Genomic DNA, 25097 nt, shown 5'->3' with positions numbered 1-25097 from the left:
CTTATCTCTGTCCTTTAGGAAATACTATAAAAGGACTCCAGTGAATCTAGCCGAGGTGTTATGTAGCTGATAAATATTTGTTGATCTTTCTACCCAGAGGTGGTCATGCTCTAGAAGTGGATTAGTGGTCCCTGTGGATCAGTGGTAGGTTATCTTCATTTACTAGGTTTGTAAATGCTTGGGGGTTCTGAAAGATGAAAGATGCCTTGGAGGGTGTGTATACAGGATTTCAAAACCCAAATCAGAATATGTTAATGGATAGAACATCGAATAAGTAACTAAATGCTTTTACTCTTTCCCTATAATCATAGGAACAGAAGGGAGTAGCTCCTAAACACTCATGCTGTGTCAGAGTTTGAGCCATGTGACTTCTGCATATTTATATATGTTCTTTCATTTAATCCTTGAAATCTGAGGTGTAGGTGGCATTACTCCCATTTTACAGATATGGGACCTTAAGCTTTAAAAGATTAGATCACAAGTTATACTTTCATGGGTTACAGAGCCAGAAAATAGTGAAGTCAGTCTGTCTCCTGCATGACTTCTTTTATATTGTGCCACACATGGAACATGTGGCTTCTGAAGATATTAACATCTTTGGAAAAAAGTGGAAGTTCATCTTTGCAAGTATCATTCTCCTCCTGTCACATATCAAATAATGTTTCCCAAAGCTTAAACCATCTTATCAGATAAACTTTCTGATTCAGAGATATGTACAGTTAAAATGACAGCTCTCCTTGAAGACACTGATGTTTTTGTGTTTTTAAAATTATGTTTAGCTTGTAAGAGGCATCAAGCTTTTCACTTATTTTGAACTTCATTATTAATACATATTTACTTGGAACTCAATAATTTCCTACACTATGCTTGATCACTTGTAAAGGAGCAGTAGTTCATAAGGAAGGATGGGGGTCAACACTGATCACTGATATCTGGAACATACGTCCTGACTGAATTCCACCTCCCACCCCCAACCTCCGTCATCAGAGACAAAGGTTTATAGGTATTATCATTACTGAACATACGGGACACTAGGCAAAAAAGAGCAATACCCAGTTTTAAAGAAAGTTCCTGAGGGAAAACACTGGCAGCATCTAGAAGGACCACAAACTCATGAAGAGCCACTTACATGGCAGTGGGGGGGGTGGGGGGGCTGGGTGAAGAAGTTCCATCTTTCTGGGTGTCTAGGAAAGGACAAGAATAATAATAGTGCCTCCTAGAGGTGCTATGAAGATGTCATTACATATTGAAGTCCTTAAAAAAACAGGCATATTTATTTAGAGCTCCTAACTGCTGGCCAGCTTGTTACAGAAAACACCCAGAATTCTTACAACTCTCAGGATAGGTATTTTGACCCCTGTTTTGCAAATAAAGAATCTGAGGGACAAAGATATGGAGGCACTAGCCCAAGACAATATAGTGGTAAATGTTGAGTTCAGGATTCTAACCCAGATCCACCTGGCTCCAGACACATCCATAAGTCTGCTGTTCATATTCACTATGTCACATGGAAAATGAAATCTATTCAGTCATCAGTACCATGAATAGATCAGAAAACAAATGTGAAATTGTCACTGAATGAGCACCTACAGTGTCCTGGGGGTTTCACATGCTCTCTCCAATCTGGGTGAAGTTGACATTATTCTCCACACCTTATTTTTATGGTTATTTTCTATACTATGTTTAAATCACAAGATATTAATTATAGGAGTGGAAAAATCAGAGAGAATGTAGAGCAAAAGGAGTAAGTCATGGGCTATTTCAAAATTAGTCTGTATTTAATCTATGTGGAAAAAAATATTTCCCAGAGAAGGCATGAAATTACTTAAACAAAACTAATATTTTGTACATTAAAAAAACTGAGAAAATAAACTCAAATAGTTAAAGTAAACCACCTGATGTAAAACATCTAAAGAAGGAATTCCAATGTCAGTATGCCTGCAAATACATCATCTTAAACTATTCACTTCATCTTTAATCCCATGAAAAGACAGTCTGGAATCAGGCAGCAGATAGAATAGATACTTAAAGCTTTGACATCCCTGCAAATGGTGTCCTCCTTTCCCCACCATCTTTAGGATTGAATCGGCACTTTAGCCCCGGGTATAAGTTGTACCACAGGCTACCCTGAGCTTCAGTCCTATAGTTTCTTTCCAGGTGATCGGCTGCAAACACAGCCTCCCACCAGAACCTCAGACAGTTCTGAGGTCACTCCAAAATTCCTCTTGCTTGCCTGAAGGACCAGAAGGTAGTGACCTTCCAGCCATCCGTAGAGTAGCTTCAGTATTAAAAAGTGATATAGAAGTTGTCATCATTAGCTGGCAAATGATTACCATTATGGTGAGTGGGTTTTGTTGCTATGGTAAACCACAAGTGGTGTCTCCACTGAGGTGGAGGGGTCAGTCATCTGCTTTCTTCTTCTCCAGAAAAATTGCAAAAGGAGACATTTCATCTTGATAAGTTAATTTAAACAAATAATGGCTTTGTATGTACCATATCATGAGTTAGTTTTTAATAGAACTTCAAATCAGAAACTAAAAGTACAAAGCCATAAATATAATTATTTTCCCCCTTCAGCCCCCGTAATTTAATATGAGCCATGTTAACATGCAAACAATACAAAATATCAGTGGAAATGATGTCTAATGGGAATAGAGAATATATCAAATAAAAGGATTCCATTTAATGGGCTAATATAACACATTAAGCTTAGAAATAGAAACCTGATCTGAAGTTGGAGCTGAACACATCCATTTGTCTCATTCTTTTGCTTTAAAAATTAAGCACTATTTTATCATCTCTTAATGCTGCAATTGTTCATCCCCTAAAAAAATAAAAAGACCAGCAGTATTTCACATATTTTGGTAGTAAAATAAATAGTAGTCCAAATATACATTACCAATAGAATCTGAATTTGCTGTTTATACAGAGCCTGCTTTCAGAAAACATGATCTCCTTTAGAATGCAAACAATCAAATATGCTATCCCTCTTCCTAACATTATATACACTAAAATGAGAGCATTTATTTACTGACAATAATGCATCTATAAATAATAGCAGGTTTACTTGTGGGATGACTCCATGTGGTGAGACCAGTAGCTCTGGCTTTGGCTCTGATGGGCAGTTGAATGACCAGGTAGGAAGTGGGGTTGCTTTCCCGTTCCTAAAGACAAAAAACAAGCCAACAGTGGTCCCTCACTCTACAATATTCTGTGTGTGCATCACACACTACAAACAGTAATAACCCACCTTTTGACCACTATGGGCGATCAAACAAGTGTTTTTATGGGTATCTGTTTTCCACTAAAAAAAATACATTTGGAACATTTGCAAGGTATATTTCATAAAGACAAATTATTGTCCCAAGGGCCTGGATGACATAACTTACATCTTTTTGCCAATTCAATAAAATAAAAAACTATTTTTGAAATCATGTTCCTGAAAGCTACTTTAGACATGACCTGGAAGCAAGTGTTCTTCTAGGTTTCAGAAAAAAACAAATTTACCAAAGGCAATGCTGCAGTAGCTGGCATATCAGATACAGAGAATATCTGCTATTTCTATATCTTTATTTTAAATATTAACATAAAGGAGAGGTTACATTCTCTCAGAGCACTGATACATGCCAACTAGCACTGTACCAACTGACACAGATGTTGACATGGGATCATAGAGGATCTCATGATTTACTTGCCAGTAGAGCATGGAATACTTTAAAAACTTTGCAAGAGTAGGGACCCTACTGGGAATAGGTTTTCAGCTTCCATTAGTTATCTGGGAAGACACTTGCTTCTTTTGTAACAAACTCAAGAGAAGCAATTGTCTTTGGAAACACATTTCCAAATATTATAGAGAGAGGGAAAAAAGAGAGAGTGAAAACTAAGTTAAAACTGAAGCATTTCTGACTTCCGCCCAAGATGGAGGCATAGGTGGATGCACTGTGCCTCCTCCCACACCCAAGATAGGGACAACGACAATTTAGAAACAGAATAACAACCGGAACTGATAGAAAATTGATCTGAATGGAAGTCGGACAACCAAGAAGTTGAAATTGGCCCATTCATCCAGACCGGTAGGAGGGGTGGAGTCAGGCAGCCGGCTCAAATTGAGGCATGGAGAGCGTTGGGACCTGCACGTAAGGCATCTAGGGTTGCATAAGGCATCTGAGGCACACAAGACTGCAGTAGGTGGACCCTAAGTGTGCAACCAACAGCTGGTAGACACTGGCTGAGGGGTGGCAACTGGCAGTCCCAGTGAGGCAGCAATTGTGGAGCAAGGCACTGCACACAACCCTGGATCCCAGCGCTGGGAAATAGAGCCTCAGGACACTGATTGAGGACACCTGTGGGAGTTGAGGTGCACAGAGAGACACCCAGCCTCACAGGAGAGGTCCTTGGAGGGTCCCACGGTGTGCACAAGCCCACCCACATAGGAATTGGCACCAGAGGGAACTGAGGTCCCAAGGAGAATGGAACAAGCACCATTGTTCCCTCTCAACCCCACCCCCACATACAATGTCACAACCCAGCGACTGGGGTGCCCAGCCCTGGTGAACACCTAAGGCTCCGCCCCTCACCATAACAGGTGTGACGAGACCAAAAAAAAAAAAGAGAGAGAGAGAGAGAAGGCTCAAACAGAAGACCAAATAAAAGCCCCAGAATCCATCCTTTTTTAAATTTTATTTTAATCATTGTTCAAGTACAGTTTTCTCCCTTTTATTCCCATTCCAGCCCACCCACCCATCCCTCTCTACTTCCTTCCCATTACCACCCACCCCTAGTTTTTGTCCATGTGTCCTTTAAATTTGTTCCTGTAAAGAATCCATCCTTTTAAGTGACTGAGAGATAGCCAATCTATCAGGTGCACAGTTCAAAACACTGGTGATCAGGAAACTCACAGAATTGGTTGATTTTGGTCACAAATTAGATGAACAAATGCAGGCTACAATAAGTGAAATGAAGAAAAATATACAGGGAACCAATAGTGATGGAAAGAAAACTGGATCTCACATCAATGGAGTGGACCAGAAGGAAGAAAGACACAACCACACAAAAAAGAATGAACAAATAAGAGTTCAAAAAAATGAAGAGAGGCTTAGGAACCTCCAGGACATCTTTAAACGTTCCAACATCCAAAATATAGGGGTACCAGAAGGAGAAGAGGAAGAGCAAAAGTAGAAAAGTTATTTGAACAAATAATAAAGGAGAACTTTCCCATTCTGGCAAAGGAAATGGACTTCCAGGAAGTCCAGGAAGCTCAGAGAGTCCCAAAGAACTTGGACCTGAGGAGGAACACACCAGGGCACATCATAAGTACATTAGCCAACGTAAAAATGAAGGAGAGAATCCTAGAAGCAGCAAGAGATAAGGGGACAGTCACCTACAAAGGAGTTCCCATCAGACTGTCAGCTGATTTCTCAAAAGAGACCTTACAGGCAAGAAGGGGCTGGAAAGAAGTATTCCAAGTCATGAAAGGCAAGGACCTACATCCAAGATTGCTTTATCCAGCAAAGCTTTCATTTAGAATAGAAGGGCAGATAAAGTGCTTCTCAGATAAGGTCAAGTTAAAGGAGTTCATCATCACCAAGCCCTTATTTTATGAAATGTTAAAGGGACTTATCTAAGAAAAAGAAGATAAAAAAAACATGTATAGTAAAATGACAGCAAACTCACAATTATTAACAACCACACCTAAAACAAAACCAAAAGAAACGAAGCAAACAACTAGAATAGGAACAGAACCACAGAAACGGAGATCACACAGAGGGTTAGCAACAAGGGAGTGGGAGAAGGAGAGAGTGGGAAAAGGAATGGAGAATAAGTAGCATAGATGGTGGGTAGAAAATAGACAGGGGGAGGGCAAGAATAGTATGGGAAATGTAGAAGCTAAAGAACTTATGACACATGGACATGAACTAGAGGGGGAATGTGGGTGGGAGAGGGTGTGAAGGGTGGAGGGGAGTGAAGGGGGAATCAGACAACTGTAATAGCATAATCAATAAAATATATTAAAAAAAAATACCTGGACAAAACCAAGGGGGAGGGTGGAACCAAGGGAGGGAGATGGGCTTGTCTGGGGTTGTGGGGAAAAGTGGAGAGAAAATGCAGACAACTGTAATTGAACAACAAAAAAGTAATTAAAATTTGAAAAAAAAAAAACCCTGAAGCATTTCTGCACTGTAAAGGTCCAAAATTTTAACAAGAAAGAAAAACAGGAAATGGTAAAGTTTATAAAAATCATGCCAAAATCATGTCAAAAACAGGTAAAACAAAGTTGAACTTTTGCATCATGCGTGTAGCCAACAAATGGACCACTTTACAAGTGAAAAATCTAGGATTATGATGACACTGACTTGAATTATCTCCATTTCTTATTCCTTTTCCTTCCCACCGGTGCTGTGCTTTGTATCTAAGATGCTTTCATAGAACCTACCTCCTGCTTTTTAAAAATGAAGAAAATATGTAGTCTCTTCATGCCCAGGTGATTTCACTGGAGAATTTGAGGAAAATTTAAAGAATTAACACAATTTTACATAATCTCCAGAAAAAAAAACAGAGAGAGCACTACCTTAATTCATTTAATAAGGCCATTATTATTCTGAGACCCAAACCAGCCAATGACCAAAGAAAACTACAGTCCAATATTTTACATATATTAAGTATAAAATACTCAAAAATATTAGCAGACTGAATATAGCAATGTACAAAAAGAATAACACACCATGACCAAGCGGGATTTATTTCAAGTATGCCAACCTGACTCAACATTCAAAATAAATCAATGTAATCCACCATTTCAACAGACTAAGGTTGAAAAATTATATGCTTATATTAATTTATGCAAAAGAAAGCACTTGACAAAAATCTGATGACCATTAAAAGTTCTGAGCAAACTAGAAATAAAGGGAACTTCCTACCTAACAAAGAGCACCTACAAAAAAACCTACAGAGAACATCATACTCAATGGTGAAAGGCTGAACATTTTCCCCCTAAGTTTGGGAAAAAGGCAGTATGTTTGCTCTCACCACTTTCATTAAGCCTAGTTCTGGCCAGTACAATAAGGCAAGAAACAGAAATAAAAACTATGCAGATTGAAAAGAAACAAAATGTCCTATATACACAGATGATATAACTGTCCATGTAGAAATCCTAAGAATCTATGAAAACTTCTAGAACTAGTAAGCTTAGCAAAGTCACAGGATACAAGATGAAAATACACAAATTAATTGTCTATAAGCTAACAACAAATAAGAGGAATGCAAAAAAAAATGTAATACCACTTACAATTACTCCAAAGAAACAAACAAACAGGAGCTATATGCTGAAATTAACAAAATGATGATGAAGTAAATGAAGAAAAAACTAAATAACTGGAGAGACATAGTGTGTTCATAAATAGAAGACTCGACATAGTAAAGATAGTTCTTTACTATGTTATTTTTCTCACCAAATAAATATAAGTTTAATGCAATTGCTATCTAAATCCCAGCAACATTTTTTGTAAACATGAATAAGCTTATTCTGAAATGCGTATAAAAAGGTGAATGTCCCAAAAGGTGAATGACCAAAACAATTTTGAAAACAAAGAGTAAAATGAGAAAAAATCAATCTGCCAGATTTTAAGACCTTCTATAACTACAGTAATCAAGGTGCTGGCAGAAGGACAGACACGTAGATTGGTTGGACAGAATAGAAAACCCACAAATAGATACATACAATATGCCCAACTGATTTTGAACAAAAGTGTTAACACAATTTAATGGAGGAAAAATAGTCTTTTCAACAAATGATGCTGGAACACTTGGATACTCATGGGCAAAGAAATAAACCTTGACCTATACTCTCACCTCATACAAAATTTAACTCTAAATCGATCATGGGCTTAATGTAAAAGTATAAAACTTTTAGGGGGAAAAAAAAACAGGAGAAAAGCTTCAAGACTAGAACTAGCCAAAGAATTCTCAGGCTTGAAACCAAAAACAAGGAGAAATTGATAAATTGGAACTCATCAAAATTAAAAATGTTAATTAAGAGAATGTTAAGAGGATGAAAAGACAAATTAATCTGAGAGAAAATATTTGCAAATCACATATCAGGCAAAGAACTTGTATCCAGGCTACATAAACGACTCTCAAAACTCAACAGTAAAAAAATTAAAAATCTATTTAGAAAATGGGCAAACAACATAAATACATATTTTACCAAAAAGGACAGGCAAATGGCAAGGACATGAAATGACATTCAAAATCATTAGCTATCAGAAAGATGCAAATTGAAATCACAATGAAATATCACTATACACTTATCACAATGGCAAAAACAGAAATAGTGATGACATCAAATGCTAGTGAGGGCTCTGTGGCCTTGTCTTTGAACCTCTGCAGCTCTTGACTGCACCTCCCTTGGGGCCAGTCTTTGGATGACAGTGAGTGCCTGGGCCAACAGGTTTCTGCTGGACTGACCACCAGTTCACCTTCACACCCAGTGGGTCTCATACCAAAACTGAACATGATTGTATCACCCTTGGGGACCCCAGGATGAGAAGTCCCATAAACACCATTAGCAAAACATCTGCTGAAACTGGCAGCAAGCAACCTCAGTAAAGTCAGGCAGGAAAGCGTATCCCTTCCCACTGTTATACAATTCCATGGAAATATCCTGTTTTACGTCTCACACTGCTCAGAATTTAACACAGATGGTGGCCCACAGGCTTACTGTCTGCCATTTTGTTCAGCTCGAAAACGTTTCTCCAAAGACCATTTTGGGGCCATGTTTGTCCAGGGTGTGAGGGATATGATTATCTTTGAGCGTGAGTAGGATGAGAAAGTAGGAAGGGAAAAAAGCAAGTGACACAGAAGTGACCACAGTGATGAAGAAAGGGTTCCCGCCAGGCACATCCAAGGAGTAGTCTCTATTAGCTTCAAAGGAGCTGTGTGTGGGGCTGAGCCCTGTGGGCATGGGTGTTGATGAGAGACCGGCCCAAGGAGGGGAATGAAGCACATCAAAGACTCAGGTTGACCTGTGACCACCTCTCCCCGTGCACACTTGGGGGCTAAGGGGCTCTTTCCCACTCAGCTCTGCCCCATGCAGGAGAGCCAGGCTTTTGCACCAAAGGGTCACTCATATGGAGCTTTGATGGCTGCACACATGGGGCCTGGGGACTAAAACACAAAACGATGATAAGAAGAAACAAATGCCCCAGGCCAGGGGGAGGGGTATACAATGAGAGAAGTGCCCACTATCCTGAGCCTCTCCTGGTCCACGGGCCTGAGCCCTCCTCTGGAGACTGTGATTTCAGTAGCAAAGCTTGATTGCAAAATGGAATAGAGAAGTGGGTCCGAACCCTAGCAGAGCAATAGATGACAAAGTGAGGATCAAAAAGGTTGAACATTTATTTTGTGGCCTAATTAGGCTTTTCCTCCAAGCAATGGCTCCTCCTGAGTAGCGGGAGGGAAAGACATCTTTACTCACATGTCAGAATTGTGTTTACATAGCTTTTATCCTCAGTTGTCTTTGCTTACAGTTGTATGCTTTTCCTATGCTTCAATATTTACCAAAGAACTGAAAAATTAAAAGAGATCCCATGGTTGCAGAAGACAACATAATTATAAGGGCCAACTTGATAAGACATATAATCTTCAGAAACCTGCAGGTTTGCCTAATAAAATATTTATTATCAGTCACTGTTGGACCTAGAGAGAGTAATGTAGCTGATGCTTCCACTTCAACTTTTCAGCGTGTACAAAAATGTCACATGCTTATTTAACCAATACGTGTCCTTTTTTCTCATAATATATTGACACTATTTGTAAGAAATAGTGACTTTGACCCTAGGCTTGAATTAGATTTTTTTAATAAATTTGAAAAGGGTTATTTTTTCTTTATAGTTCATAAAAAGGAAACAGAAACAAACTAATAAGACCTAATCCTTGGTTTACTTTGTACCATAATTTTTATTCCCATACATTTTATTATTTTTAATAATAAATGCATAATAATTTTCTTTTGAATTCAGAAGATTAAAATTGATTATCTTAAAATAATAAAGCAATATTAATAACAAGTAATAATTTATGCTCTCAGAACATAAAGTACAAGGAGACTTTATTTCTAAGTCTCCATAAGATTCCGGTTTTGTTCATATCACTGTAGTTATACACATGACAGGATAAAGTCATTTTTAAGCTGAAAATTTGGTGATATGATCTCTAAAGTCATTCTGAAACATCGTAGAGTGAATGAGTCTACAATTATAAAAATTACTTTTATAATACTGGCTTTACTTGGAGATATGATCAGGTGATCATATTGCTAAAATAAAATGTGTTAAATTTAACATTATAGCAATCCTGCCATTTCATTCAAACCCTCATAAATTGCCACAGCATTCTGGGTAAACCATTAGCTTACTCCTTTTACTTATGTTCCTTCTTTCTTCTTTTTTTAATCCCAAAGAAATGACTCTAATGTGTTGCTAATAAAATGACAAATAGGACACTCCCAATTTATTCAAAGATTGCATATTCAGAAGAGACCAGATTCTAATTCCAGGAAGAACTAAGGAAGACAGCATGGACCAAACTGACCCCTTGTTCATCGGTCCCCTCTCCTTATAATTGGTCTGGTTTATAGAATAGTCCAGGTATTAAAGCACATCATTGTTACTAATCCATGGCAGTATGCAAAGTCACTGGTGGAATATGGTCATCATTCCCAGGTGAGACTCCTGTGTAGTAAAGCCTTAGGGATAATTAACCAAGTAGCTTTTCATACCTGATTAGCAATAAAGCCACTGCAAGTATTTGGGGGAGTCAAGAACTCTTACTTTCAAAGGCCTCACGCCAAGTAATCTCAAACATATTTACATGCCCACACATCCCACATTAAATTTTTTGCTTTAAAGTTTTTTAAGGATTCTATAATTTTTTATTTTTGAGGGATAGCATAGAACAGTGGTTAAGTGCTATGTTAAAACCCCAGTTCTGTGTGATTTGGTAAAAGTTACTTAACATCTCTCTGCCTCATTTATGAAATGGAAGTAACAATAGTGCTTATATCATAGGTTATTTTGGCAAGCAAATGAATTAATATACATTAGGAGGCAGAAATGTAGTTAGCACAAACTAAGCCCTAGTCAAGTGTTCTTTTATGGTTTCTGTTGTGTTGTTTGTTGACAAATAACTCATTTGATCTACAATCTGCTATGCCACCTTGGCAATTCTTATGCAGATTTAGTAATTCTTGAATTCCCGTAAGAAGAATGAACACAAATTATTTCCAAATGTAGCACAATTTTGAAAACTAAATTTAGCCATTAATGAACTCGATGCATTATGTTTAAAAAACTTTTCAATAAATAGTATAAATTTCAGTTTTATAGCTTTCTTATCCTATTTTGGAGTTGCTCATTCTTTTTTCTTCAGATCTCTTCAGAGATTTGGAAGAGCTGATTGTGTTACAGGCACTATGCCTAGAGCATCTACGGAGGTGCAACCACACCTATTGAACAAAGCACCAGCCAGAGTCAGTGCACATCGAGGAGACTGAGAGCAGGGGGTAGGACTCTAGAACCCTGAGGCTGCAGGGTTCAGTGTGTTGCCTTTTATCTATAACTCAGTCATTCATAACTTCCATTCTGTCTGCAGCATTCATTGCACACAGCCTCATTCCCAAGCATTCCCACAGGCAAGCATCTAGGACAGTTGTCACACTGCATCCCAAATTGCCATTCAGAGGAAGTTTTGCTCATTATGATATGAGCATGAAGAGAGGCCCATAACTCAACAGTTCCTGTGGCTTTGTCTTTGTCAAACTGTCTAATCCATTTGGACTCAGGTGTTTTTCACCCATCACTCTTGAGTAGCCTGCAACCTCTTCAACTGTGTCTCTCTTTCATTGACAGATATATGTCCTTATAAATGCAACCAGTCACTTCACATACATGATTTATTCTAACAAGTTATAAAACTTAAAAAAATAACTAAAACCTTACTACATAAAAAGTAACTAAAACCTTACTACATATTCTTTATCTTTATAAAATCCTTTATTACATATAGTCTACAATTGATACTTAAAATATAATCCTTAATACATAATCCTTAATATACTACTAATAATACTTAAAATAAATGCTAAAATACACATAATGCTAAATATAAATCCTTTTACAAAACAATCCTCCTATTTAAAATCCTCCTATTAAAAAATCTCTTTCTCTCATACGTGATATTGCTTTGTCAGCTTCTTGCTATGAGACACTAAATGTCACTTTCCCCCATGTTCTCCTGTAAATGCTGCTTGTAGTGGTCAAAAGGGTACATATATCATGTGGCATTGGATGGTCTAGTGATTCCTGATTACTGGGAAAAACTGGTTAGATGAGTTCATTGGTTATAGACAAGTCGACACTGATAGACACCCACTGCCTTAAAATGGACACTAATGCACAAAAAATGCACCACAGCAAATGGGCCTTCAAGTCCCAGTGGCCAAAAATTATATTAAGTCAGCTCAATAAGGAGATGGGGATGCTAACAGAAATGCCAGTGGCTGTGATATTAGTTCTTCAAATAAATGTCCATCCCACAGGTATCCCAATTTGCCTTTGGTTGTGCACCACATCAATGTCAATGATTTTATAATACGTAGCAATCCTTGCCCATGTGGGAAGATTTCAAGGTTACTGGGAACTGGAGAGAATTTATAGAGACCACAGTTTCCTTAGTGTGCCTTCAAAGAGCAGTTTCTCATGAATTCATTCTTTCCATGAATATAATTCATACCTCAGCCTCCTCATCCTAGGATATCTGAGTCCCAAGAGTACAACAGTCTCCCCCATTCTTCCAGTGTTTTAAAAAGGCTGAGTGTGTTAGAAAGTGTGTGAGTATATAACCATCCCTACAGTTCATTTCCTGATAGAACCCTGTGGCTTCCGACTGTGAATAAAAAATTTGATGCAGAAACTAATCAGAGTAAATACAACTCTCCCTTGTAGAACTTACATTGTGAGATTAAGTACACAGCAGAACATTAGGGGACTAGACAACAGGACCACATGGGATTTTTCTCATGTAGCTAAGGTAGGAAGCAATTGATATGCATATCTATCTATCTATCTATCTATCTATCTATCTATATCTCTATCATCAATCTGTCCATCCATCCAATAATTATAAAATATTCAGAAGTCTGCCTCATATGATCTTTCAGGGCACTTTCTCCTATTTGTAGTGACTTCACATTATCCAAGTAGGGGATCACAGATTTGGGGACAGAACAAAGGATGTGCTAATGCCATAGATGTCAACTGGACGATGAGCTAGGAAATCCAGGTGTGTTTGCCACCAAGAAATCCTGACATCTTCAGAACTGTAACCATCTAAGGCTATCCCAAACCAGCCTCTGAGAGTTTCCATTTTTAAGTACATTGATGCAATGGCATGATGGTGAAAGATAGAGGGGACAGAGGAGGTTGAGATGAGAATGCTCATGGTGACCAGGTTTGTCCTGTATCTGAGGATTTTATTTAAAGCATCTCTGCCTGCTTAAGCCCCATGTTTTGAAGAAGTCTTACAATGAAGTCTTGTGTAGACATGCACACGTATATCAGGCATCACATATATCTTCATGTTCCAGGAAAGAACAATCCTTTATTACCAAGCAGTGTCCTTTCAGCTCTATAGTCAACCAGTGGGTAACATTCTTCACACCTTCCACACATAGTGCTGCCACTCACCCCACAGAGACCACATCGCATATCATTTGGCGAGTCACGGCTAAGGACCACTTCACTGTACTTCACCCCTTTCATTTTTACCAGCAATTTCACAAATGAACACTAGCACATACTGATTACCTGCTTAAATTCTGGAACCCTCTCTTGGTTAGATGGTTTTCTGCATCCTCTCAAACACCTTTTCATACCCAAAACCTTCTTGAAATTGTCCCCCAGGTTGTCCTTTCCTTGCCCTCTAATGGGAAAGAAGTGATATGTTTCTTATAAAAGAAAGCAATAACACAAGAAGATAGAATAATATTCTGAAGTCTAGATAAATAAATTAGGATCCCAGCTGTCAGAGTTATCTGTGTGAATTTGAATGACTCAATCACTTGGGGTCTCAGTTTCCTCTTAGCACTGGGAGAGACTATGCAAAGTCTGAAGACCATATCAATGCTGCAATTCTGGGATAACTCTAATATAATGAAGAGTGACATGAGTTTCCAGGACAAAGAGTGGAAGAATCAATGAGCTGCCACGTAGAAGTGTACAGAAAGCTGAGTTATGGAGGAGTAGATTTCTGAAGAGCCCCACACTGTTTTTTCATTTCATGATGGAGTGGCAGCTCATAATGAGAAAACGAGAATTGACAAATTTCTCAAATTCCATATTTATTTTCTTGGTTTTCTAATATCAGGCTCCTCAACACCTTCATACCACAACAAAGGAAGGTGAAAATTGCTTCTGGGTGACAGTTGCTCAGATGTCCCCTCTGTTTCTCATATCATATGATCCCCCATGTAGGCTGAGTTGGGAACACCCAGGCTGAGACACTAGTTTGAGACACTACCCCAGGTATCTGAGCTGTAGACCAGGTACAGTAATTTCAACACTGTATACGTAAAGGGAATAACTGCAATTTGCCAGGCATTGTGCTAATATTGTACATGTGCTGTCTCACCTACATCTCCCTTCAAGCCTCCATGATGGGCACCATTGATAATACCATTGAATACATGGGGAAATACCAGCACAGCAGAGGAAACTGTGTCCCAAGACCACAGGGCAAGAGGCAACACCAGGAATTTTTACCATTAGCTCTGTGTTTTAGAAAAGTTTTACATTTACAGAAAAAAAAATACAATACTAGCACAGAATTACCATATACTCTGTACCCAGTTTCTCCTATTTTAGCAGCCTGTATTTGTATGAGAAATTTGTTATAATTAATAAACCAATATTGATACATTATTAGCTAAAGTCCATGCTTTATTCAAATTTCCTTAGTTTTTTCCTAATGTCTCTATTCTATTAGACTAGGATTCCATCCAAAACACCATACAACATGTAGTTGTCATGTCTTCGTAGACTCCTCTTGGCTGTGACAGTTCTTTCAATTTGCCTTGTTTTTGGTGACTTTGACAGCTTTGAACAGTACTGGCCAGGTGTTTTGCAGAATGCCCTCAATTGGGTTTTGTCTTATGTTTTTCTCATTATAAGATTTGAATGATGGGTTTTGGAAAGGAGGATCATAGAACTAAAGTGTCCTTCCCATCACATCGTATCCAGAGTACGTATTATCATTAAGACATATCACTGTGGATCTTTGCCTTGACCACCTGGCTGAGGTGCCTATCAGGTTTCCTCACTGTACAGACACTCTTTCTCTCCATTCCACACTGTGCCCTTGGAAAGAAATTGCTGTGCACAGCGCATACATCAGGAGTGGGGGTTATGCTCCAACTCCTTGAAGTGGGAATATCAATTTATCTGGAATTCTTCTGGACATGAGATTTTTCTCTTCTTCCTATTTATTTATTTATTCATTCATTCATTCAAATATTTATTTATATCTATACAGACTTGTGAACACTTATTTTACACTTTGGGTGCAATGAAATATTACTTTATCTATGATGCTTCTCAAATTCTTTCAGCTTTGACCATTGACACTCTTTCAGCTGTCTCCTGTGTCCCCTTGATATGTCCTTTTCATTGTGAGATTTTTTTTTAGCAGTCCTTACTTGTTGGAGCTACATAATACTCCAGGTTCATTTTATATATTTCCTATGTAAGTTCCTAGTCCTAAAATCAGTCACTTCTCTCAAAAGACCTGCCCCTTTTATTAGGGAATGGTCTTAGAAATCAAGATCTAGGTGGGAATGTACTTGTTACTGGGGTGTCATTGTGTCTAGGCCCTCTTTGCTAACAGAGAAAATAAATGTATGTGTGTATACTAGTATATTTGTGTATGTATCCACATCTGTAAATAATTCTATATGAACCCATACATATTTATATAATTTGAACATGAGTTCACACTGATGTCTCCAACTCTAATCCATTACCACATGGATCATTTTCACGTCATTATGTTGCTATTCTGTAACCTCCTTCTCCAACATTGAGGAACAACCCAGAGCCTGGATTTTAATACAGGTCTTTCTGACTTTAGGATCCTCATCCATAACCACTATACTATACTGTCTTTCAGTTACAATAAATAAATGGATATAATTAGTGTATATAGAATGCAACTTCTAGAATATAACAGGCACTCAGTAAACAAGCTCAGCCTCAAACTAAGCTTACATCCCATATCCTAGCCCTTATAGGCCACCCTGTCTAGAGTGGGCTTGCTATAATATTTATAATTTCATTCATTGACATTCGTATAGTGCCCATATGGACTGAGCAGTCCATCATCTTCTGCCATCTTTCTCCTTCTGGGGTCAGCTTCCAAAGACCTTTTCTCAACTGATGCAGTAAGTCACCTATGGAATATACATTCTTCCTTCTTTCTTCTTAACAAAATGGACTTCCTTGTGGTATCTGTATGCCCATGAACTAAGCTCCACTCCATAGCCCGATTAGAATTGTCATATGATACAGTTTTGGCCAATGGCTATAGAGAAGTTTCTGCATGGGACTTCCAGGAAAGCTTTCTAAGGGTGGCATCTTGGTTGGTACATCCTTGTGTGCATGCATGCACATCTGCAAGTACATGTGCATGTGTGCATGCATTTTCCTTCTTGCCTGAAAGGCAGAGTTGGTGCTGACAATGAATCAGCTATCTAGAGACTATAAGACAACAAGATTGTGCTAATGACAGCTGAAAAGAAAAACAGTGTCCCTCAGCATACTGGTAGACCACTACACCAGCTGTGGCCTGAGGATTTCTGGCCTGGCCAGTTAAGAAAAATAAAATCTGCAGTGTCACTCTCTGTTAGTCTCAGCTTAATGCAAACCCTAGGCTAATGTATCAAATGAGGACTGTCTTGCATGGCACCTACCAAATGTGTAGGGTTCTCTCACTCAATTTCCATTTCCTACCAAGTTAAAGCCATGACAACTAATATTTTGAGACCAAATAAATTATTTAGCCCACATTTAGTTCTGTGATAAGTCACTCAGGACTCTTTTTCTCACAAATAGAATACTGTAGTCACTCAATACTTAACAAATTGTGGTTGAATAAATAAATACAGTCAGGAGATGGTTATTTTCTCAAAGTGAAATCAGCAATATATCTCATAGTTTATAAGGTACATTGATTTTACTGCTCTATTTAGACTTACAAAGTCAGGGACTTTCCTACTTTTTATCTTCCCTCCCCCATCCAATTACTGTCACTTTGCCCTTTAGCAGAGCCACCTCCATGGGTATCTCGGAGGGAAGGGTCTGGAACATGAATGCTCTCCATTCATGAACCCAGGACCCAGACCCCTTCTGCTGGGCTTCAATGGGGAAAGTTGAAAAGACCACTCAGGGAGGATCCTTCAAGCAAAAAGGTAGGAAAAGGGGAAAGTCTTTGTGCTGGAGGGTGGGAGGCAAGACTCAGAAGGAGTGGTGACAACTGTCTTTCAGTGTGTGTGTATATGTGTGTGTGTTGAAGAAAGATGGAAAGAGAAAGGGAGTTGGTGGAATAAGGAAAGGCATGGAGACAAAGAAGATTAAGTCGTACAAAGTTTGGGAAAACTCAATTCTGATGCTGTTTGCAGATATAAGTAAAATAAGGAAAAGGAAAATGAGGGGCAAACATGGTTTGGCTTTGAAATAGTATACTAATTACTGTAATTTATGAGAATGGCTTACGTTTATGGTTAATTACTATTACCATATGCAAAATGATTATTATGCACATCATTAGTGTGTGTTGGAGTAAGTTTTTATTTGATTACAGCACACAACTCTGATCCTCTGTGTGTGGTTCTTAGTCTCATAGAGCAGAGCCATCTGCTCAGATTTGGAAGCATCAGCTAAGATCAGTAGCAGGGTATCAGGGCTGATAGAGGAGCAGTGTCAATGACATGGGTTCATGTAACAAGACTTCCAACACAGAGCAATGTGTAAGACACAGAGAGATGCTATTCTACTGGGATTTCCCCTTGCTTAAATTCTTATTACAGTATCTAAATTTCAATCAGTGTTAAGAGAAGGAAGGACTCTGGGGGTAATATGTATATTATAAATGTAAATAAAATATTACATATATAATACATAAAATATATGAATAAAAATGTTTATTTATATACATTAAAACATATATAAACTATACAGCATATATTCAAATTGATATTGACTAAAATCAGAAGGAAGAGATGACATAGTGGGAAATTTTTGAGCAGGAATTAGGGCTGCTAATCAGGGGAAGGCTGATTTAGTGATGTAAGTAGCTTCTAGAACAGGGTTTTGTCCTACCACACAAGTACCAAGAAGGAGAGCCCTGTGTTCTGCCATGATTTCTCAGATAATCCTGAGTGCATAATGTCACCTCCTTAGGATTCTGTTTACTGACTCAAGATACAGGGATTGCACTTGATAGTTCCTAAGGTTTTGGCTAATCCTACTACTCCAAAATGGTTAAGGTGGGATTTTGGTTAGCTTTGAGTGCCAGGAGGATGCATCCCAGGCAAGAACCATGATGGCTGATTTTGGAGTCTCTGCTCTAAAAGATGCACAAAGAACATACAGATGTTCTCTCTCTCTCTTCTGGATTCAGCAGCTCTAATTCCTTCCTCTTTCTAAGTGTAGATAAACTTAGGTAATTCTTAACTGTTTGGACTCTTATATGCTGTTAACATTCATGCTGATAACACTCACTTCTTGACTTTTATTACTTGCTAAGGAAAAGGAAGAGAAAAGGAAAAGCCATCATTTTGAATGTTGCAAGCCTGCATTTTTCATAACACAGCATCCTATACTGAATTCATCATAGTTGCCAGGATTTTAGAGGTGGATTTGAACCTAAAGTGTTTCACTTTTAACTCCTCCAGGAGTAAATAGGAAATTGTGCTGGATGAAACAAAGGGGAGAAACCCACATGGAGTGCTGGAGCCACTGCAGATGCTGGAATCTTGTTCTGACTGGGCCACCCCATCTAAAACCTTTCAAATCACTGAGCTAATATTACCCACCTCTTGCTCTGCAAGAGCTCTACCTTGTCTAAACTTTTCATTTCTGTGGCTGACTCCATTTTTCAGCTACCACCTTTGACTTGCAAAAAACCATCTACATTCTTTATGCATGTTTGGTAATTATCTAGTTAACCTCAGCTGTCTCTCCTATCTGTAGCCTTGGTTTCTAAGCTGCAAAGATCATGCATTGTTTTGTTTCAAGTACTTTATAGGGTGCCCACTGAGGAGCTACAGGCAATAAAAGCTCTTAATAATAATGGAATTATCGTTAGTGTTGAAGGCATCCCCTCCAGTCTCTGAAGCCCCCTGACACATGATTGCTCATTGGCCTCCCACAGTAAGTCCATTTATGATATCATCTTACCCCCAGCATGGTCCAAAGTCATCTCTCTTTGTTATGCATATTATAAATTTCTAAAATTATACAGAGTTTAAATATTAATTTGCCTGTCTGTATATTCTAATTCCAGAACCCCAAGGGAAAACTTGGTTATTTTTGATTGTTATCACATTATTTAAATATTGCATGTATTTACTTGATAATACACAGTCATTTTTCTCAGTTGTATATGTAATAAATATACTCCCAAGCCATAATACTCTATGATATTTATCTGAGTGATATAAACATTCCTTTGAATAATAATGCTTTGTGTAACCTCCCATGACAGTTTGTCTATTAAAAAGGAAATTAAATATACAAAGGTATGGGAAAAATCACTGTGAGGCAATAATGAACTTAGCAAATTCAAGAAGGAAAATAAAATAAGACTTATTTGAAACCTAAACTTCCCTTTTGATTTTTACTGATTCATCACTTATCACTAGAAATATGGCTGGAGGGCTACCTTTGCATCACACATGCACACATCTTCTCTGATTGTGAACTGGACATATCAGGAACCACAACAAATGTGCTTCAACTCACTAATCAGTGAAGAGCTGAGTTTCTGGAGAAGGAATTTGCACCTCTATGGGATGCATCCTCTTTAATTTCTCCCAGTTCCTGATTGTTTACTTGGAAATATTCCCCAAAATTAATTTTCCATTCATAATTCAGTTTCTGATTTGAAATCATCCAGCTTAGAGTCCAATGATCCTATTTTCTAATACAGTAAGAAACTCCTCCCAAGAAGTAGCACCCAATCTCTACCAGTCTTTTTCTTTTCTAAAATACACAAACCTTTTTTTAAAACCATGGCACCATTAAAGTCCTAGAGGAGAACATAGGCAGGAAAATCTCAGATATTTCATGCAGCAACATTTTTACTGATATGTCCCCTAGAACAAGGGACATAAAGGAAAGAATAAACAAATGGGATCTCATCAAAATAAAAAGTTTCTGCACGGCTAAAGAAAACAGTATCAAAATAAAAAGAAATCCAACTGTATGGGAAAACATATTTGCCAATCAGACAAGGGTTTAATCTCCAAAATATATAAAGAACTTACATGACCCCACTCTAAGAAGACAAGCAACCCAGTTAAAAAATGGGCAAAGGACTTGAACAGACACTTCTCCAAGGAAGACACACAGAGGATCCAGAGACACATGAAACGATGCTCAATATCGCTAGCTATCAGAGAGAATCAAATTAAAACCACAGTGAGATACCACCTCATACCAGTTAGAATGGCCATCATAAACAAAGCAACAAACAAGTGTTAGAGAGGTTGTGGAGAAAAGAGGACCCTAGTGCACTGTTGGTGCAATGGCAGACTGGTACAACCACTATGGAAAGCAGTATGGAACTTCCTCAGAAAACTAAAAATGGATCTGCCTTTTGACCCAGCAATTCCACTGCTGGGATTATATCCTAAGAACCCTGAAACACCAATCCAAAAGAACCTATGCACCCCAATGTTCATAGCAGGACAATTTAAAATAGCCAAGTGCGGGAAGCAACCTAGGTGCCCATCAGTAAATGAATGGATCAAAAAACTATGGTACATTTACACAATGGAATCCTATGCAGCAGAAAGAAAGAAGAGCTCCTACTCTTTACAACAGCTTGGATGGAGCTGGAAAGCATTATGCTAAGCAAAATAAGCCAGACATTGAAAGAAAAAATATCACATGATGTCACCTTTAAGTGGAACCTAAACAACAAAACAAGCAAGCTAAATATAGCCAAAGACACTGAAATAGAGAACAGGCTGACAGAAACCAGAGGGAATAGGAGACGGAATTTCAGGGGAATTTCAGGGGAAAATGGGAAGGGTTTACAGGAACAAATATAAAGAACACATGGACAAAAACTAGGAGGGGTGGAAATGGAAGGGAGGTGGGGAGGGATGGGTGGGTGGGCTGGGAGGGGACTAAAAGACAGAAAACTATATTTGAACAATGTTTAAAATAAAATTTAAAAATAAAATAAAATAAAATAAAAATAAAATAAAACAAAAAATATAAATAAAATAAAATAAACCTGTATAACAAGGAATTATTAGGTATGGATACAGTGAAACATATGCTCAGTAATACATTCTTGCTGTAAAACTGGCCACATGCTGACATTCAAACTTTTACATTTATTTGGAGGAGAACTGGGGAGTGCTATGCTTAAGTGGCAATAATAACTTTATAAATATGAGCACTTTGCAGGTATACTATTCATGATTTTAATTAATTAATTATTTCTGGCACTAAATCTGCCTAAAATTGCCATTTAATTGAAGTCAAATATGTATGGCTACTATGATTTATTCATTTTTCTTTTTAAAAAGAGGAAGCAATGTTTAAATTGGGGGGAAATTTTTTATTTACTCAAAGTGATATTTGCTATCTTTTCTTAAATGATGAAGAAAAGCTAGGCCCACATAGTAAAAATAATACCCCCAAGAAAACTAAAATTCACCTCCCCCTAAATAAAAAAGCAATATTCATGACATTTCACCAGTGAGTTTGCTTGAGCCATACACGGGTCAGCTCCTTGTTTAGTCAAAAACAAAAGAACAGTATGTATTGCAGCTATAAAATAAAAGACATAATTTTTAAAGCCCTCCTGGTAATGCCTTCAAAATCAACAGTCAGGAAACCATTAGAGTAATTACCAATCCCCACAAACCTGGTAGTTAATCATTTCTGGAATCTCTCTACAGCAGCCATAGGCCCGCCTTCCTGTCCATCTGCACCAGCAGCCAGAAGCCTCTGTGGCTGGAGCTTAGCTGGCATCAGAGTGAAGAGGCATCAAACAAACATGGGTGGGTTTTATTCAACTTTGATCAAATGAGAGACTATATGCCAGTGGGGAGGGTTGAAGTTTGTTTTCTGAGTAGTGGAGTGAAGTGAAATCTCACCAGGTACCCACAGCCTGGGCAGGGGTGGCCCTCAAGCCAACTTAAAGTAGGGACACTAAGCTCAGAGGTTCAGGGATGCAGGAAGGTCTGGAGGCTGGTGACTTTAAAAGTCTGGACTTATGACCCAAGGTCTACATCTTCTCTCATCCCCCTGATGCCTCTCACTCTATTATCATAATAAACAAGGACTATGGAGATAATTTCCCATGATATGATGTTATATTACATTGCATCTAGTTCACATTCTAGAAGTAGTGTTATTGATACACCCAGGAAAATCAGAACTTCATTCCAAATAAGGTAGAAGTTTCTCCATACTTGCTTATTTTAGATTTGCTTTTTAGTTTGTTGTTTGTGTTTTGTTTTGTTTAATTTTTAAAATTACTTTATTGTTGTTCAATTACAGTTGTCTGCAATTTCCCCCAACTACTCCCCCCAACCCCAGCCAAACCCACCTCCCTCCCTTGCTTCCACCCTCCCCCTTGGTTTTGTCCTTGTGTCCTTTATAGTAGTTCCTGAAAACCCTTCTCCCCACTGTCCCCTCCCCTCTGGCTATTGTTAGATTGTTCTTAATTTCAATGTCTCTGGTTATATTTTGTTTGCTTTTGTCTTTTGTTGATTATGTTCCAGTTAAAGGTGAGATCATATGGTATTTGTCCCTCACTGCCTGGCTTATTTCACTTAGCATAATGCTCTCCACTTCCATCCATGCTGTCACAAAGAGTATACATTCCTTCTTTCTCTCTGCTGTGTAGGATTCCATTGTGCAAATGTACCATAGTTTTTGATCCACTTGTTTGTGTTTTGTTCTATAACGATAGACATTGAATAACAGTAATTAAATTCAGAATTCTTGATCATACTATGTACAAGAAACTAAAGAAAGGAAAAAGAGAAATGATATCCACATATGTACAAATGGATTTCACAGAAAGATAGGAAGAAACAATGTAGAAACATTTAAAATTCTCCTCTGGGTAATTTCTCACCTTCCCTCTTCTCCTTTTCCTTTCCTCCTTCTCTCAAAGCCCAAGGCATCAGCATTTGTGCAGGAGCTCACACTTGCCATGCTGGGTCAACCCCAGGCCTCCCGGAGGGCTCCTGTGCTTGGTCTTATAGGTGTGAGCCTGCCCTGAGCTTCATCACCTCAAAGCCTTGCACTGGCTTCTATTCTGGCAATCAAACACTTGGCAAGACATTACTAGGCTCAATGTACTTACCATTTCTGAATGTCTAGAATTATACAAAAAGGGAATTTCATGGAAGGTGGCAGACCACAGGCCCCACTCCTGTTTCCCTGTGTTAGTCAGTTCACTTTTAGTTGGCACTTGCTGGTTAACCCTAACCTACAGCTGGTGGTGATTTTTAAATTTGGATCATGTAAATGTATGCTTTTACTCCTCCCTTCCAGTGTTTGAATTTATATACTTAACATTTAAATCTAATTCATAGTCCCTAAGAGAATATTCTTTAGAAGCAAACTCACAAACAACTCCAGAGCTTGGTTTCCTCATTTACATGGATGAGAAAATTCTTTCTTCTCCAATTTTCTGCACTTAACTCCCATGAGTTTTATTTTAGAGGAAAAATCAATTAGGATCCCCAAGTTATGATTTGCTTGTATAGTAGAGTCCTGAGAAACAGGTGAATTGGCAGTGCGGAGGTGATGCTAGGCTATCTAGGTGTTATGAGTTGAGCTGGCAGAATACTTTCTGACCTAGATATTTATGAAAGCACTGGGGACAGAAGCAGCCCAGAGAGGTACAGAACACTCAGTGTCCCATTGGTGCCTCCAATTCTGAAAGTGGGGACACAAATGCTGCTTTCCTTGACTGAGCACTAGTATTGGACAGACTGCACAGTCCCTCAAATTTGGAACCAGCAAGAAGAGAGCAGAAATAAATTAAGTTTTAAAATACAAATTTTTATTACCAGTATTTCAAGCCTGACATAGAAAAACTGCTTTCCCCATTACTATAAGTCAATACATAGCAGTGCAATGTAAGTGTCTTCCATTTTCCCCTATTTCACGGTAGATTTACCAGATAGATAAGTGTACTTAAGTAAATAGCACACAAGATTTTAATAGGACAGGTGCTTTAAATGTACATGGAAGGTCATCGCTATTATTTCAATTAACAACACAAGCTACAAAAACACACGAGGGTGAATTAATTTAAAGCTTCCATTTAATGCTACCAGTGAGGACATCTTTGGGCCCCCTGGTTGTCTTGGCAACTCCAGCATCCCAACCATCAGAGGCAGCTTCTGCCAGTCCCCTTCTAGGCATACACACAGTTCAGATAGTACATTAACAAAGAATATGATGCCCATGTAGATGTTGAAATATTTTTGTTGCCATAGAGATAAGAAGAATGACAAAAATACAGGAGTACTTGAAATACTCTGAGACAGACTTTTAATTTTTAAAAATCTCAAATGACAATGCCAAGATGGCTGAACGCATAATAGGGCTTTTATGCTCACTCACTATGCACAGAAGTCCCCGAGCCAAATAATGTGGGAAGAATTGAAACATTCTGGCTGACACAGAGTTACCAATGGGGGCAGTGGCCATGATCATTATCTTTGTATTGAGCACAGAAAAAGAAAAGGATAAAAAATAGTGGAGACAATTTACTATGTTAGTTACTTCTTC

This window comes from Phyllostomus hastatus, unplaced genomic scaffold (assembly GCF_019186645.2).
Source record: "Phyllostomus hastatus isolate PE091 unplaced genomic scaffold, TTU_PhHast_1.1 phas_scaffold_46, whole genome shotgun sequence".
Taxonomy (NCBI): domain Eukaryota; kingdom Metazoa; phylum Chordata; class Mammalia; order Chiroptera; family Phyllostomidae; genus Phyllostomus; species Phyllostomus hastatus.
Note: the sequence above shows the minus strand (reverse complement) of the source record.